The sequence below is a fragment of the Pseudorca crassidens genome, chromosome 4, assembly GCF_039906515.1.
Source record: "Pseudorca crassidens isolate mPseCra1 chromosome 4, mPseCra1.hap1, whole genome shotgun sequence".
Taxonomy (NCBI): Eukaryota; Metazoa; Chordata; class Mammalia; order Artiodactyla; family Delphinidae; genus Pseudorca; species Pseudorca crassidens.
In genome coordinates this window covers 116,536,236-116,551,630 of record NC_090299.1, presented here as the reverse complement: position 1 = coordinate 116,551,630, position 15,395 = coordinate 116,536,236, and the positions used below count along the sequence as shown (strand labels likewise).

Here is a 15,395-nt window from a genome sequence, read left to right as displayed (position 1 = left end):
TTGTCTCCTAAATGTCATAAAAAATTGTTTTTAAGAATTTTGAATTAGATCCGAAGAAGATGCACCCTTTGCCGTTGATTGTTCGGTCTCTGAAGTCTTGTTTAATCTCTAGGTTCTCCCTCCATGTCTCTCTCACTTTTTTTTCCTCCTTGAATTTTATTTTTAAAGAAACCAGGTAATTTGTCCCATGTGTATTTTGATGATTACATTCCATGTGCTGGTAACGTATTCTTCAATCCTTTTATTTCCTGTAAATTGGTAGTTGATCAGAATGTAGCTTGCATGTTTTGTTTTGGCAAGACAGTGTCTTAGGTGATGATGTGTTCTTCCATGGAGACACAGATAATTGTCTCTTTCTGTGATATTAGCAGTCACTGATGATTCATACCAACATCCATTAATTCAGTTGAGGCTTCAAAAAATGGTGAATTCTGTTGTTCTTTTCTTCACTTATTAGCTGCGTATATTTCTCTGAGAAGACTCCCCTCATCAGCTATTTGGTTGCCCAGTTGTAGAGGCATGATTCTCTTCTTTTATTTAACAGTTTTCAGAATAATGAGTTGATTCACAAATATCCTCCAGTGGTGACCAGTTTTGTAAAATTTATTTATTCATATCACCGTGGACTCCGTTACAGTTATCATTCTAACTGAGGCCCTATCTTTGGCCAGTTGGAGCTTCCCAGGGACTCCTGAGTCCTTTTGACATGACATCAATTGTTTCTAGACTTTTTCAGTGGTCAGAGCTAGGAAATATGTATGTTTGTTTTTAATATTTTTAAAATATGTCATAGGTTCATACTGCTACTTTCCATTTAAATTCAGAACTAGAGAATTTTCACTTATCCTTTTCTGTCTTCTATGGATAGTCTACTTTCTCCCACCCCAAGAATACCAGTTCTCAGCAATGCCTGAAATTGGCTCTATTTCCTAATTCAAATCCAAGTTCTTCTGACTCTATTCTACTTAAATCACAGCCGCTTTATGGCCCTTGAAATGTAAGATAGAACATAAATGTAGGTAGAACTGTTTATATCATTTTGAGTTACATGTGCATTCATTCACATAGATTTGCTTTTCCTTTTGCATGCCTAGTAACTGTCCATTCTGCAGTTTTAATGAAAATCTAGTGATAATTACTGCTTAAAGCAGCTTTGGAAAAAATGGCTCTTATCAGAATGACTGACATACTAAGTTCAATGTACTCTCCTGGTTTATATTCTGCCTCCTCTAATTAATTTTTTATTCTTTCCCTAAAAAGGAAATAATACATATTTTCATGGTTTTGCCTTATAGGACTTAGCAGAAACCATTCCTTATTTAAAAATTTGTACAATTGGGCATCAGGTGCCAGATGACGACACTAGTTTTAACTTCCAGTGCGCTGTTAATGGGTTTCTGAAAGAAAGTAAAGATAATGGTGAGTTGTTTTCATGTTTGTTTGTTTTTTCCTTTTCCTTTACCTGAACTTTGGTATGCCTTTTGAGTGGGGTTGGGGATTTTTAACATTTTTAATAGTTCTGACATTAGGCCTGTTGTGTTTGGTAACGTGAAGGTGGAAATGTCAACTGGTGCTAATAGAGTACGGTGTTTTTCCTGTTTATGGTCACAAACAATTTAGTTTGAAAAGTGATTTTTGTGAGAAATATGAACTGAACTAGCTTACTTATCTCTTTTTTAAAAATTTGAATGGAAAATACATAACATAAAAATGTTCTTTTATCCTATTTATTGGTTGAGAGGTGGAAGAAAAGGTTAAGACTCTCAGGTTCTTAGCGTATATAAAAGAGAAAACAAAAAGCAAAGATTCGGAGTGAGACAGATCCCTAGAGGCAAAACAAAACCGAGTGGACCAGAAGAGTGGCTTCCTCATCATATGTATTTAAGATATTTTTGCTGCTTTTACACTTTGGGTGCACGTGAGGAAGAACGCTACCACCTCTTATTCTCATCTTCAGACAGGAAGAACTTAAAAGGCTGGTGTTTTCTTGTTTCCGCTTTAAGATCTACTCTGTTGATAGTAGGTCTTAATGGCGTGTGAATTTCAGGGATCCACTTGCCTTTCTGTAGCAGCTAACTATCAGAAGGAACATGGTGTTTGCCAGGTTTTAAGACTGAGGAATCTTTTGTCTTTGGAACACCACTGACCCCCATGAGAAAGTGTTCATTTTGTCCTCTTTCTAAATTTAGCCTGAGGAGTGTGCACTTTATTAAGTAAATCTAACAGACAGTAAATATTCCGTGTATACATAAAATGATGCACGTATATACCTAAAACAGGGAGTAGGGGAGAAGGAATAGAGATGGAGGTGGGAAGATAGGGGATAGGAGGTGAGAGAGAGAGGGAGAGACTGGAAGTTCAAGATAAATTTTCATTCTATAACCTGGTTGCTTAATGCAGGTACTAGCTCTTAAATATCTTAAGCCCTATTCACAGATCTACCCTGTACTTTAGCTTTAAAACTTGAGAGGCTTGGCCTGTCCTGTGATCACCAGGGTGTCTAGAAAGGAGGCAAATGATCTGATTTGTGTAAACTGTAGTCACAGAAATGTTACCTCTTAAGATGTTAGGGTGCAGCTGCCGGCCTACTCACTTCCTCCGGGCTCCTTTGTGTGTGTTCTGTCTGCTCCGCGTGGGCTAGAAGATCCTTACAAGTGCATGAGAACACGTTTGTAAACCTTGATTGTTCACATGTTATACCAAGTGTAGCCCATTGCATATGCTGACTCCTCTGAGGGTCGTCTGCATGCAGTGGGCTAACTTCACCATGCTCTCTGCCATGGCAGTCTCAGGACCTTAGTTATGATCCATTGGTGACTTCCTCTGCTATAAGCCCCTCCCACAGATGCCAGGCTCACTGATAATGAGGAGGAGACTATACTGTCCACTCCCTAGAATTGGTAGAGACTCAGAAAATAAATTGTTTCAGTGAACACCGAGAGCCTTATAGGTTTGTTGTTAGGGCACGGGGATACAGAGGTGAGTAGAAGTCTTTGTTCAGTAGCAACTTACAGTTATCTAGGAAAATAAACATGTAGTGACTATAAGTGGGTTAATTATGATAAAAGAATCAAGTGCAGCAGGAATATAGAGGAGAAATTGAGGAAGGGCCTGACTGAGGAGACAGCATTTGAGCTGGGCTTGGAGGAAGAGGATTTTGCCGGAATGAGGAAAGGACAGCCCAGGTATTGGGAACAGGTACAAAAGGCACAGGTTGAACTTGTGCTCTGGAGGGGCAGCCTCTGGTGTGACTAGAGGGTCGTGTGAAAGGGCAAAGAATTCATACATTCATTTTCAGCCAATATTTGTATAACAACACCTGCTAAGTTGAAGGCACTGTTGTAGGAAGTAGCAAGAGAACAAAGTTCTTGCCCTTACGTACTTTACATTCTCGTGGGGGAGAGAGATGAATAAATAAGTCAATATATGGAGTGTCAAGTGGTGGTAAATGCTTTGGAGAATAACAAAAGAAGGTGAAGAGGCGAGGGAATGTGGTAGGTGATCAGGGAAGTCCCCTCTATTAAGATGTCGATTGAGCAGAGCCTTGAAGTGAGAAACAAGCCATTGGATATGTGGGAGAGTGGAGATGGGGTGGGAGGGTGTGTTCTGGGAGAGTGGAGATGGGGTGGGAGGGTGTGTTCTGAAGCAGAAGGAATAGTATGTGCAAAGTCCCTGAGGCATGATTGTGCTTGGCATGTTTGAGGAATAGTAAGGAAGCCAGTGTGGCTGGACAGGGGAAAGTGAGTGAGGGCAGGGCAGTAGAGGATGAGATCAGGGAGGCTAGGCTGGCAGGGCAAAGGAGGGAGGTGGATGATGTAGGTCCTTGTAAGTCATAGTTTGAACTTATAATTCAGTTGGAGAGACAGACTGATATTTGTTTATGAAGAGTTCTCAGTGCTATGCTAAAAACTTGGGCTTTATTCTGTGCTAAGTGAAGATGTTTAAGCAACAGGGCAATCCAGCCAAGTTTATATTTTAGAAAGATAACAGCGTCACTATCCAAGACACATTGTAGACTATGTATATAGTATGTAGTATATAGCATGCCTGCTCTTCTATAAAACACAGGATATCTGTTAGGTACAAATACTTACAAACAAGATACAAGTGTGAATGTAAGCACTTGGGAAATATCTGAAAGAACCACACAAGATACTGGGAGAGTGGGACAACTTTCCATGTCCCGTATGATTGGAATTCTGAAGGGTACACACACGAACTAATGGACGTGTGCTACCAGCCTCCGGCTAAGGAGGGAAATTGCAGGCATCAGAATCCTCTTTACTAATCAAGCGCGTTAATCCGCCTGCGCGATGACGTCATCTCGACGGGCGGTGGCGCATGCGCAGTAGAAGGTGGTCCGCGAGCTGCGTGGGCTTGTGCCTAGGCGCCTGTGGTTCGTGGCCTTGTGCTGGCACCGGGGGCGGCGGGTTGGTGACTTTGTCACTCTTGGCGTTGGGTGGGCGGTATGTTGGGGGTGACGTGAGCCAGTGGCATCATGCCCGCGGGCGCTGTGGTCAGCGTCGCGGCTTTTCCGGACGTTCGTCGGCCAGGAGGAAGGGCGGAAAGCACATCCCGGAAAGGTAATACGCCTTGGCCCCTGGGCGTTGCCGGTGGAGCCCAGAGCCCCTGGGCCTGGGCTTCGTCTCTTGTGCTGTCGCCTGTCACAGTTGCCCCCGCGCGCTGGCCCGTCCGCACTGTGCTAGGGGGTATTGGTCGTCTCGCGGCTCAGTTCACAGTAGCTGAAAGGGACAGTGTGTGATGTTCTGATTTCTCCCCATCGTTTTACAAGGGAGGCTCTGGCCATGGCTCCTCGGGTAAAATGCAGAGGGACTGCTTTTTAAGATGGGACTGTCATTGTTGGGGACACTCCTTAATTGCCAACATGGAATCCCCTTCAGTTCCTCAAGCTGTGTTGTTTAGGCACAGAAAATGTGCGTACTAGTTACTGGAACTAAGTTTGAGTGAAAAAACGCACCGGTAGCGCCGAATTTTCCATCGAGATAGCTGATTTGTGTTGTCTCTTGGAATGATAAAGGGCGTACTGTTGCTTCCTAACCGGTGTCATTTGAGAGATCTACCTCTGTACGTTCAGATGATTAATCGTGAGGCTTTGCACATGTGTGTAGTAAACGCTTTAATTGCCTAAGACCTTCCTTTCCTCCATCTCATACCCCATTAAGCCTGCTTCAGTTTATCTCCTGAATTTCTCCCGAAGCTGTCAACTCTTCCTCAACATCCTAATACTGAACTTGCCTGTCTGTTGCAACTAGGTCCTAACTAGTGTCCATATATCTTGTTTCCTTCCAATCCATCCTGCACACTAGAAACCTTAAAAGCAAGTTGGAACATTGCTCATAGACATCACTCAAAAGCATTGTTTTGAGAATAGAAAACAAACTGTTGGCCTTTAACGCTCTGCGTGGTCTAGAGTCCTCTCTGCTTCTCTAGCCCCATCTTGTGCCACTATTGCCCTCACTTTCTGTGCTTCAGATACACTGAATTAACCTTAGTTCTAACTCATCTTACAGAAGTCAGTTCATATATTATTTTTCACTGTGATTCCTAGCATTAAGGAATTTTATTATCAGGTTTTGTATAAGGACTAAAAGTAAATTATGAAGTGGAAGAATTGAGTTTAAACTATTTCAGTCAACACGCATGTATTAATGATATGATACCTTAGTAGTCAACAGTGGGCTAGGTTCTATCAGGGATACAGAAGTTCTGGCCATCTCTGGTTTTAGATATCCCTGATATTTGTTGAGACCGTTGCATTGTTTTGTTGCCTTTTATCTGTTTTCAAGATGGGAGAACAGGAACAAGGGAAGTATAGGTCATTACTAGGTGGGGTTGAATAAGTGGAGCAGCAAAATGCAAAGCAGAAAGAAGAGGGACCTACCATAGAGGGATATGATTTCCATTTTCAAAGCGCATTCATCCTATGCAGGGAGACAGCCTAACATAAAATTTGCCTAACAAAAAATATATTAACAGGTGGGAAGACTATCTCCCAGTTGAATAGCAGATGCCTGGGACCCGTTTCATTGCTGTCAAAGTTCCTTCAAAAAAGGTGAGCGAAACTTAATACCGTATTCTTCGAGAAATCTGAATTCACCATATAGAGCCCTGGCTCTCAACCCCGTCGTACTCCATTTTCCCTCTTCATAGCAAATACTTTTTACTACCTCTTTTGCTATCCACAAATGGAATTCATAGATAAATACAATCTACTTTTCTACTTAATTAATAAAAAAAAACCAATGGAATGCCCTAGCTCTAAATAAAGAATAAAGTAATTTATAAGAAAGTAATATGTATCTCTGTGTGTAAATGTCTGGGGATGACTATACTAGAAATAAAGAAATAGTCAGTTACTTGTACCATGAATGCAAAAAACTGCTTGGAGCTGGCAATACAGCGGTAGGCAAAATTGATGTGGTCCCTGCCTTCTGGGAGTTTACAGTCAGGTTAGGAGACCAACATGAAATAAACAAACATAGAAATAACTATATAGAAGTGACCTTATTTTCTTCCGTCTAATTGTACGTTTGTAAACTACGTTGTGCTAACTTGTATCTGTTCTTTATCCAAATAGTAATTGACTACTATTGTCCCATTTGTCATTATGTGGAAGTTTTCAGAATTGTAAATATATGCTTGTGGATTGAAACTTGGTTAGACTATTACTTTCCCAGATACGTTAAAGCTAGTGATCTTTTTACTCATTCATTCATTCATTCAATAATTCTGACCTTGCTGACTCAGTTTAGCCAGCTCAAATGGTTGTGAAGATTACTAATGTATGTATGCCATCTGCTGATGGCAGATATCTGCTTCTACCAGAAATTAGAAATTAGGGACAGGAGAAGATCGTGTAAGAGTAGGACGCGGAGATCACCTTCCTCCCCACGGATACCTCAGAGATACATCTACACGTTGAACTGCTCCTATAGAACACCCACTGAACGCTGGCATAAGACCTCAGACCTCCCAAAAGGCAAGGAACTCCCCCAGGTACCTGGGTAGGGCAAAAGAAAAAAGAAAAAACAGAGACAAAAGAATAGGGGTGGGACCTGCACCAGTCGGAGGGAGCTGTGAAGGAGGAAAGGTTTCCACACGCTAGAAGCCCCTTCGAGGGCAGAGACTGCAGGTGGTGGAGGGGGGAAGCTTCAGAGCCCTGGAGGAGAGCACAGCAACAGGGGTGCGGAGGGCAAAACGGAGAGATTCCCACACAGAGGATAGGTGCCGACCAGCACTCGCCAGCCCGATAGGCTTGTCTGCTCACCCGCCAGGACTGGCGTGGGCTAGTAGCTGAGGCTTGGGCTTCGGAGCTTACACCCCAGGGAGAGCACTGGGGTTGGTGGCGTGAACACAGCCTGAAGGGGTTAGTGCGCCAAGGCTAGCCGGGAGGGAGTCCGGGAAAAGTCTGCAGCAGCCGAAGAGACAAGAGGCTTATCCTTGCCTCTTTGTTTCCTGGTGCGCTACAAGAGGGGATTAAGAGCACCGCTTAGAGGAGCTCCAGAGACGGACGCAAGCCGTGACTATCAGCGCGGACCCCAGAGACGGGCATTAGACGCTAAAGCTTCTGCTGCAGCCACCAAGAAGCCCGTGTGCGAGCACAGGTCACTATCCCCACCTCCCCTCCCGGGAGCTTCTGCAGCCCGCCACTGCCAGGGTCCCGTGATCCAGGGACAATTTCCCCTGGAGAATGCACGACGCGTCTCCGGCTGGTGCAACGTCACGCCGGCCTCTGTCGCCGCAGGCTCGCCCCGCATCCGTACCCCTCTGTCCCTGCAGCTTGAGTGAGCCAGATCCCCCGAATCAGCGGCTCCATTAACCCCGTCCAGTCTGAGTGAAGAACAGATGCCCTCAGGCGATCTACACGCAGAGGCGGGGCCAAATCCAAAGCTGAGCCCTGGGGGCTGTGTGAATAAAGAAGAGAAAGGGAAATTTCTCGCAGCAGCCTCAGAAGCAGCAGATTAAAGCTCCACAATCAACTTGATGTACCCTGCATCTGTGGAATACCTGAATAGACAACGAATCATTCCAAATTGAGGAGGTGGACTTTGGGAGCAAGATAGATTATTTTTTTCCCTTTTCCTCTTTTTGTGAGTGTGTATGTATATGCTTCTGTGTGAGATTTTGTCTGTATAGCTTTGCTTTCACCATCTGTCCTAGGTGCAAAGTAACGTGAGGAAACCGTTGTAATGTAGCATTGCCAGTGGAATTTTAGCCTTATTCAAAGAGACCGAAGAGTTTCCAAAGCCGATTCAACCTAATGTGTGAAGATTCTGAGATGTAGCATGCATCAGACTCCCCCATGGCCTTCGGAGAGCAGCTCGTAGGATACACATTTTACACATCCTTCACTGTCGGCGATGCTACCGTGCTCACTGAGGTGAGTGCAGGTTTCAAGTGCCTCTTGTTAATATGCCTGGTTGTGCCCTTAAGGGTGCCCGGCGCACTTGACTTCCATTAGATCATCCACCTAAGGAGAGGGCTCGGCATGTAGAATTCCCTGCAGTCCCCAGGAAGCAAGCCCTACTCTCTGTGTAAGAGAGACAGGTCTCCCCAGGTAACACTAAAGACTCAGCCTTTCAAATGATTCCACCAGTGGTCACCGTTCCCAATGAAAGCTGCCCTCAGCAAAACTCTGAGCAACGCCAGGGCTCCACAGAGAGTGGCAATTTCTCCTTCTGTAACATTACCTTTTTCTCACCCACCAGGAAGCAAGGCCCCTCCCATGGCATTGCAAACAGGCTTTCTGCCTCAGGAAGAAAAGTCCTTCTCCTTGGCAGCTGGAATGCTTTTTCCCGTCATTCTCAGTTAAATTCCACAGGGAGGAGGGTGTTCAGCTTAAGCTATAAAACCAGCAGCGACCAAAGCCCTATACCTGAAGCTCTCCTTGCTTGAGGCCAAGCACAAAGTCCCTCTCCACTGAGGTCGTTGTCTTCTCAACCATCCTCCTTCTGGCTAGGAAATCTCACATATATTTTACCAGTTGGATACCAGCCTTTCATGCAAACTAAAGGAATTCGCCTCTACTCACCCTAGGAAAGTAAACTGAGCGCTTCTTGTCTTTCGGCTGAAGGCGAAGTGTATTTCAGAGCTCTGCAACTTTTCACCCACCCACCCAGCTTCCTCTGGTGGGGACTCCATGACAGAGACAGTACACCGTGAGCGAAATCCTGTTCGTCTCCATGTGACAGGACAACAATGTTTACTGCTCCGGAAACGGGCCTTTTTACATAGAGGAAACACTGTCTAGCCAACTCAGGCTTGCACCTCCTACCTGAAGGCAGCTATAAACTAACGAGAGGAGACCGTTGTAGTGCCGGCTTGCCGGGCGAATAGTAGCCTGTGTTATTGTGACTGAGGAGTCTCACATGCCGAATCAATACAGTGTGTGAAATTTCTAAAAGCGAGCACGCCTCCGAATCACCCATGACCTAAGGAGAGCAGCTCGCAGGATACAAATTTCACAGTGCGGTTGCTTCTACCGGGTACACGGAGATGAGTGCAGTTTTCAAGTGGCTCTTCACATCTTGCTTGGACTGTCGAGTTAACAGAGCTCCCCAGGTACTCGACTTCCGCATGTTCATCCCCCAAAGGACAGAGTGCTGCTCCCTAGACTTTCTCTGCAATAGAGTGTATGCAAGCTGGAATTGTAGCCTTATTCCAAAGTGACCCAAGAGTTTCAAAAGCCAAATCGATACAATGTGTGAAATTCCTGAAATCTCGCTTGCATCAGACTCACCCTTGGCCTCCGGAGTGCAGTTCGTAGGATACTCATTTCACAGTCTTCACTCTAGACGCTTCTACCTTTTACGCTGAGACGAGTGCTGCTTCTTATCTTGCCTCGTTGTCCCTTTAACAGTGCTCCCCTTGCACTTGATCCTCCACCTAAGGCGATGGCTCTGCCCCTAGACTTTCCCTGAAGTATCCAGTAAGCAAGTCCTACTCTCCGTGTACGAGAGACAGGTCTAACCAGGCAACATTAAACTTGGCCCTTGCAAATGCTTCCACCAAACGGTCAACGTTCACAATGAAATCTACCCTCGGCAAAACTCCTCTGAGCATCACCAGGATTCCACGAACAGTGTGAATTTCTCCTTTTGTAATACTATCTTTTTCTCAGCCGTCTGGAAGAGAAGGCCCTTCATATAGCGTTGAAGAAAGAGTTTCTGCTTCAGAAAGGAAGGTACTTCTTTGTGGCAGGTTGAAGGTTTTTCCCTACCATTCTCAGTTAAATACCACCGGGAGGAGTGTCTTCAGGTTAGGCCCTAGAAGCAGCAGCGACCAAAGCCCTATGCCTGCAGCTTTCCTAGCGTGATCCAAGCACGATAGTCCATCTCCACAGAGGTTGGTGTCTTCTCAACCATCCTTATTTTGGCTTGAAAACGCACATGTATTTTACCAGTAGGACACCAGCCTTTCAAAAAAAGTAAAATGCATTTGCCTGTAGTTACCCTCGGAAACTAAGCTGAGTGCTTTTTGTCATTCAGCTGAAATGAAGAGTATTGCAGAACTCTACAACCATTCTCACACACTGCTCCCTCTGTGGATGACTCTTTGACAGAGACAGCACACAGTGCCCGTATTTCCCTTCTTCTCAATTTGAAAAGACGAAAATGTTTTCTGGTTGGAATACAGATCTTTTAAGGCAGTGGAAACGCTTTCTAGCCAACTCACCCTTGCCCCTCTTACAGATACAAACTAACGTGAGGAAACCGTCATTGTGTAGGCCTGCCAGAGGGGTTGTAGCCTTATTTGGAAGTGAGCGAAGAGTTTCAAAAGGTGAATGAATACAATGTGTGACGTTTCTGAGATCTAGCATGCATCAGACTCACCCGTGGCCTTTGGAGAACAGCTCATAGGATACACATTTCACACAGCCTTCACTCTAGACGATTCTATCGTGTACGCTGAGATGAATGCATTTTTAAAGTGCTTCTTCTTAATTTGCCCGGTTGTCCCTTTAACAGGGCTCCCCATGCACTTGAATTTCTTTTGATCATCCACCTAAGGAGAGGTATCTGCACCTAGTCTTTCCCTGCAGTACCCAGTAAGCAAGCCCTTCTCTCTGTGTAAGAGAGACAGGTCTAACCAAGTAACACTAAGGATTCGGCCTTTCAAATACTTCCACTAAACTGTCAACTTTCGCAATGAAAGCTGCCGCTGGTAAAACTCCCCTGGGCACTGCTTGGTCTCCATGCACACTGCGATTTTTTCCTTCTGTAACATTACCTTTTTCTCACCCACCTGGAACACAAGGCCCTTCACATAGCATTGCAGAAAGGCTTTCTGCTTCAGAAAGGAAGCTACTTCTCTTTGGCTGGTTGTACACTTTTGCCTCTCATTCTCAGTTAAATACCACAGGGAGGAGGGTGTTCAGTTTAGGCCATAGAAGCAGCAGACGCATGTCTTACACCTACAGCTCTTCTCTCGTTATCCAAGTGCGAAAGTGCGTCTCCACAGAGGTTAGTGTCTTCTCAGCCATCCTCTTTGTGGCTAGGTATACTCACATATGTTGTACCAGTAGGACATCAGTCTTTCATACAAACTTAAAGGCATTTGCCTCTCGTCACACTAGGAAACTAAGCTGAGCCCTTCTCGTCATTCGGCTGAAGACGAAGAGTATTTCAGAACTCTGCAACCATTTTCACACCCTGCTTCCTCTGGTGGTGACTCTTTGACAGAGACAGTACACCATTAATGAAATTCCTTTCGTCTCAGTTTGAGAGGACAAAAATATTTACTGGTCGGAATACGGGCCTTTTAATAGTGGAAATGCTTTCTAGCCAACTCAGGCTTGCATCTCTTACCTGAAGGCAGCTATAAACTAAGCTGAGGAAACTGTTGTAGTGCAGGCTGTCAGACGAATAGTAGCCTGTTTCCGGTGTGACCGAAGAGTTTCACGTGGTGAATCAATACAATGTGTGAAATTTCAGGTATCTATCATGCATCCGACTACCCATGGCTCGCAGGATACAGATTTCACACAGTGGTTGCTTGTACCAGCTACCCTAAGACAAGTGCATTTTTCAAGTGACTCCTCTTATCTTGCTTGGCTGCCCCTTTAACGGCTCCCCATGCACTTGACTTCCATTTGATCATCCACCTAAGGAAAGGTCTCTGCACCTAGACTTTCTCTGCTATAGACAGTAAGTAAGCCCTACTCTCCGTGGAAGAGAGACAGGTCTAACCCGGTAACCCAAAGCCTCTTCCTACGAATTGTTTTCACAAACGGTTTCACTTGCCATTTCATACCACCCTTGGCAGTGCTCAGCTGAACATCACCAGACCTCTAACTGCACTGGGTATTCCATCCTTCCTAATATTACTCTTCACTGAAACGTCCGTGCCTGGCCTTGGTACACGTGGGTGTGAAGAAAGGCCTTGTACATAGGAGAGGAATCTGTTTCTGCTAGGAGGGGTGAAAACTTGTGTCTTAACCATTCTTGGTCAAACACCTTATGGAGAAGCATTTCAACTGTGGCCCATATAAGTCTCGAAAAGACCAGTCCTTCCCCAATGCTTTCATCTCTTGGTCACTGGCCTAAGGTCAGTCTCCCAATCTTTGGTATGTTCTCCCGTTCCTCCTAGTAGCTTGCAAAACTCCGTATGTTTTACCCAGTAGGATGCAAGCCTTGCAACAGTCTTAAAGGCATTCATTTCTAGTCACCCTAGGAAATTAACCTAAGTCTGTCTCTTCATTTAGCTGGAGATGCAAGAATATTGCTGAGCTCAGGAACAATTCACGAAGTCCTACTTCCTTTGGGAATGATTTGTTTTGTTTTGTTTTTTACAGAAAAAGTACATCATGCCTGAAATTCCTTTCCTCTCGCTTTCAGAAGACACATAGGATTACTGCACAGAACACAAGCCTGTTTAGGCAGTGGAAGTGCTTTCTCTCCAACTCACCTTTGCACCTCTTAGCTGAAGGCAGTTGTAAACTAACATGGGGAAAAAAATCGCCCTGTAGGTACTTGTTTGAATTACAGCTTCTGAGTTCGAATTATGAGGAATCATGCTTCTCCTGCTGTATTCATGTATGTCTGCTTAACAGCCCCAAAATACATACTGCTATATTTGACTAAAGATGGCCAGTGTAGTTCGTCATGTTTGTCTTTCTTCAAGATTCTGATATTCACCTTCTATAAGCTTCTTGCTGTTCTTCTCCCACAAATCGGCCCTGGTATTGATTGGTAAGTGCACTTGAATCTGGACTCTTTCTCCTATCCTCTGCCAACACAGGCATTCAATGTTTAATGCAAATATAATCTTTATCAATTGACACCCAGAGGGATTTGCTTTTGTAGCATACTTCTCAAGATGTTAGACACGTGCTGTATGTTTTCAACCAGCGCTGCCTGTGAGTACAAGATCAATTTTCTCTAACTGCCCGTCAGAAGACTTAACAATTTGCCTGTTCTTGTGAAGGCAGGGAAATTTTGAAGAAGAGTCACTTTTCATTTGCTTCTTGATCTGGAAGTGGAGCTTCTCACTCCCCTCCTTGCCCCTCAGATAGAACAGTGTTAGCCTCCATATTCATAGACCATTTCCTCTGCTTAAAATCCCTCCTTATCTCCTAAATTCATTAATCAACTTGAATTCACTTTCTCTGGGAAAACTCTTTAGAACCTCCAGGAAGAATTTTTCTCTCTTCAGAGCTTCTTACTTTGTATTCCTATAGAGAAATTCTCACAGTGTACAGTCATTATGTGTTTACCCAGCCTTCCAGCTCTCTCTAGTCTACAGGATCCCCAGGCAGGGACGTAGTCTGCTTTACCCTTGGAACTCACCAAATCTGACCCAAAATGTTATGGGTATACTTACTTATTGAATGAATGAATGAAGGCAAAGTTTGGAAATGAAAAGAGTAGTAAACTCAAAAAAGTTTGCTAGGCAAATACTTCTGTGGTCAAATACATATTAGAAAAGTGAAACATAGAGAAAATATTACATAAGCTACTGAAATTTTGTGTGTTGGAGTGTTTTCATTTTCTTGAGTATCCATGAGCTTTTATAGGAATGTTTCAAAAATTATTTTTCAGCTTTAAATGCTATTTGTTTATTCTTGATTTCATTCATTCATTCAACAGTTATTTATTGCAAACTATACATCAGAAAACATCATGCTATTAATTCAGGTTTATATAATGTTATTATTAACATTATTATACTGAAGCTACCTGAAAATATTAATAAAATGCATAATATTCTTCTGCTTAACATAATTGTGCCTTAGGGCTTGTGAGAAATTAACTAGTTCAGGTTAACTGTCTTATTTACTATAGCTACGTATGGCATAGCTTTTATATCCTGTATTAATTATTTTGAATTAAGTTAAAAATAAAATCTAGTGGGTTCTGTAAAAAAAGATAGACTCTTTCCTTAAAGCTCTTTTTATTAATATCTTTTTGAATTTTATTTTCTTAAGCCGTATCTAAGTGAAAACTATATTAGCCAAATGGATGAAAAAATGAACAGAGCATTTTGAATGAATATAACTATTTCAACATAAGCAAATTAGTACTTCACATATAAGGAAAATGTGGACATTGTCCTTTCCTTGTGGACACAGGTACTATGATGGAATCATACTTGTTGATTAATAACTTATATGGGTCAGAAAGTTAACAGTATGTGGTGAATGAAAAATCTTTGATGCAGACATCCAAAAATGTTTGAAAACATCAAAGTTAAGCAAATGTTGATCAAACTGAGTTTTTCAAACAAGGACAAGTTGCGCATAAACTGAATGTAGTATTTAAAAAATTACACTGCACATATTGTTAAAAGCATAGGCTGTTTTTTTACACTAAATTTCGTATTTCTTGTTATGCACATTTGGTTTTTCAACACATTGATTTATTAAACTTATATCTCAATGTGATTTGTTTATAAATAATTGTTGAACAAGTGAAAATAAATTTCAGAGTCGGGAAAAATACTGGGAACAAGTTTAATTACTTGTCAGTGAATAATAACTGCATTCAGACAATTTAGGATTGAGCTTCTTTTAAATTAAAAAAAAGTAGAAATCCTTGTTATTTTAAAGTCTTTAAAGAAAAGTATTTGTTTAAGGATTACCTATCCTAATTAAGTGGTGTTGATTTTGGTTACCTTATCAGCACACAGTCCTCTGCCTATTAGATCATTTTGTGGACTGGTTTGATTTTAGCCAGATTATCCACTGAGTACATATACAAAGCGGAGAACTTTACATTAAAGAAACACTTGGAATGGGTTTTCAGCTGTGTCGACAAGGGATGACTTCTATCCAGGCCCTTTGTGGCTGAGTTGCACAAAGAGAGTATCTAACATTGACAGAATGCAATCCCAGGCACTCTTCCAAGTATTCCATCTGCATGATTTCATTCAGTACT

The 15,395-nt window shown here is 43.0% G+C and overlaps 1 protein-coding gene across 6 annotated transcripts in view; it reads left to right on the top strand.

The window, feature by feature from the left end:
- The first annotated feature begins 1,352 nt into the window (after window positions 1-1,352).
- Window positions 1,353-15,395, top strand: part of LOC137223878 (microtubule-associated protein 9-like) — a 49,889-nt gene continuing 35,846 nt past the window's right edge. The window contains exons 1-3 of one of the 6 annotated variants that reach the window (XM_067736468.1): window positions 1,373-1,419; window positions 5,998-6,073; window positions 14,447-14,590. The gene's annotated coding sequence lies outside the window, so the exon portion shown is untranslated. Of the gene's footprint in view, window positions 1,420-4,382; window positions 4,584-5,997; window positions 6,074-6,864; window positions 8,402-8,729; window positions 10,366-12,993; window positions 13,212-14,446; window positions 14,591-15,395 lie in introns of those variants that run through there. The other 5 variants (XM_067736469.1, XM_067736472.1, XM_067736473.1 and 2 more) reach the window with 5 other exon arrangements.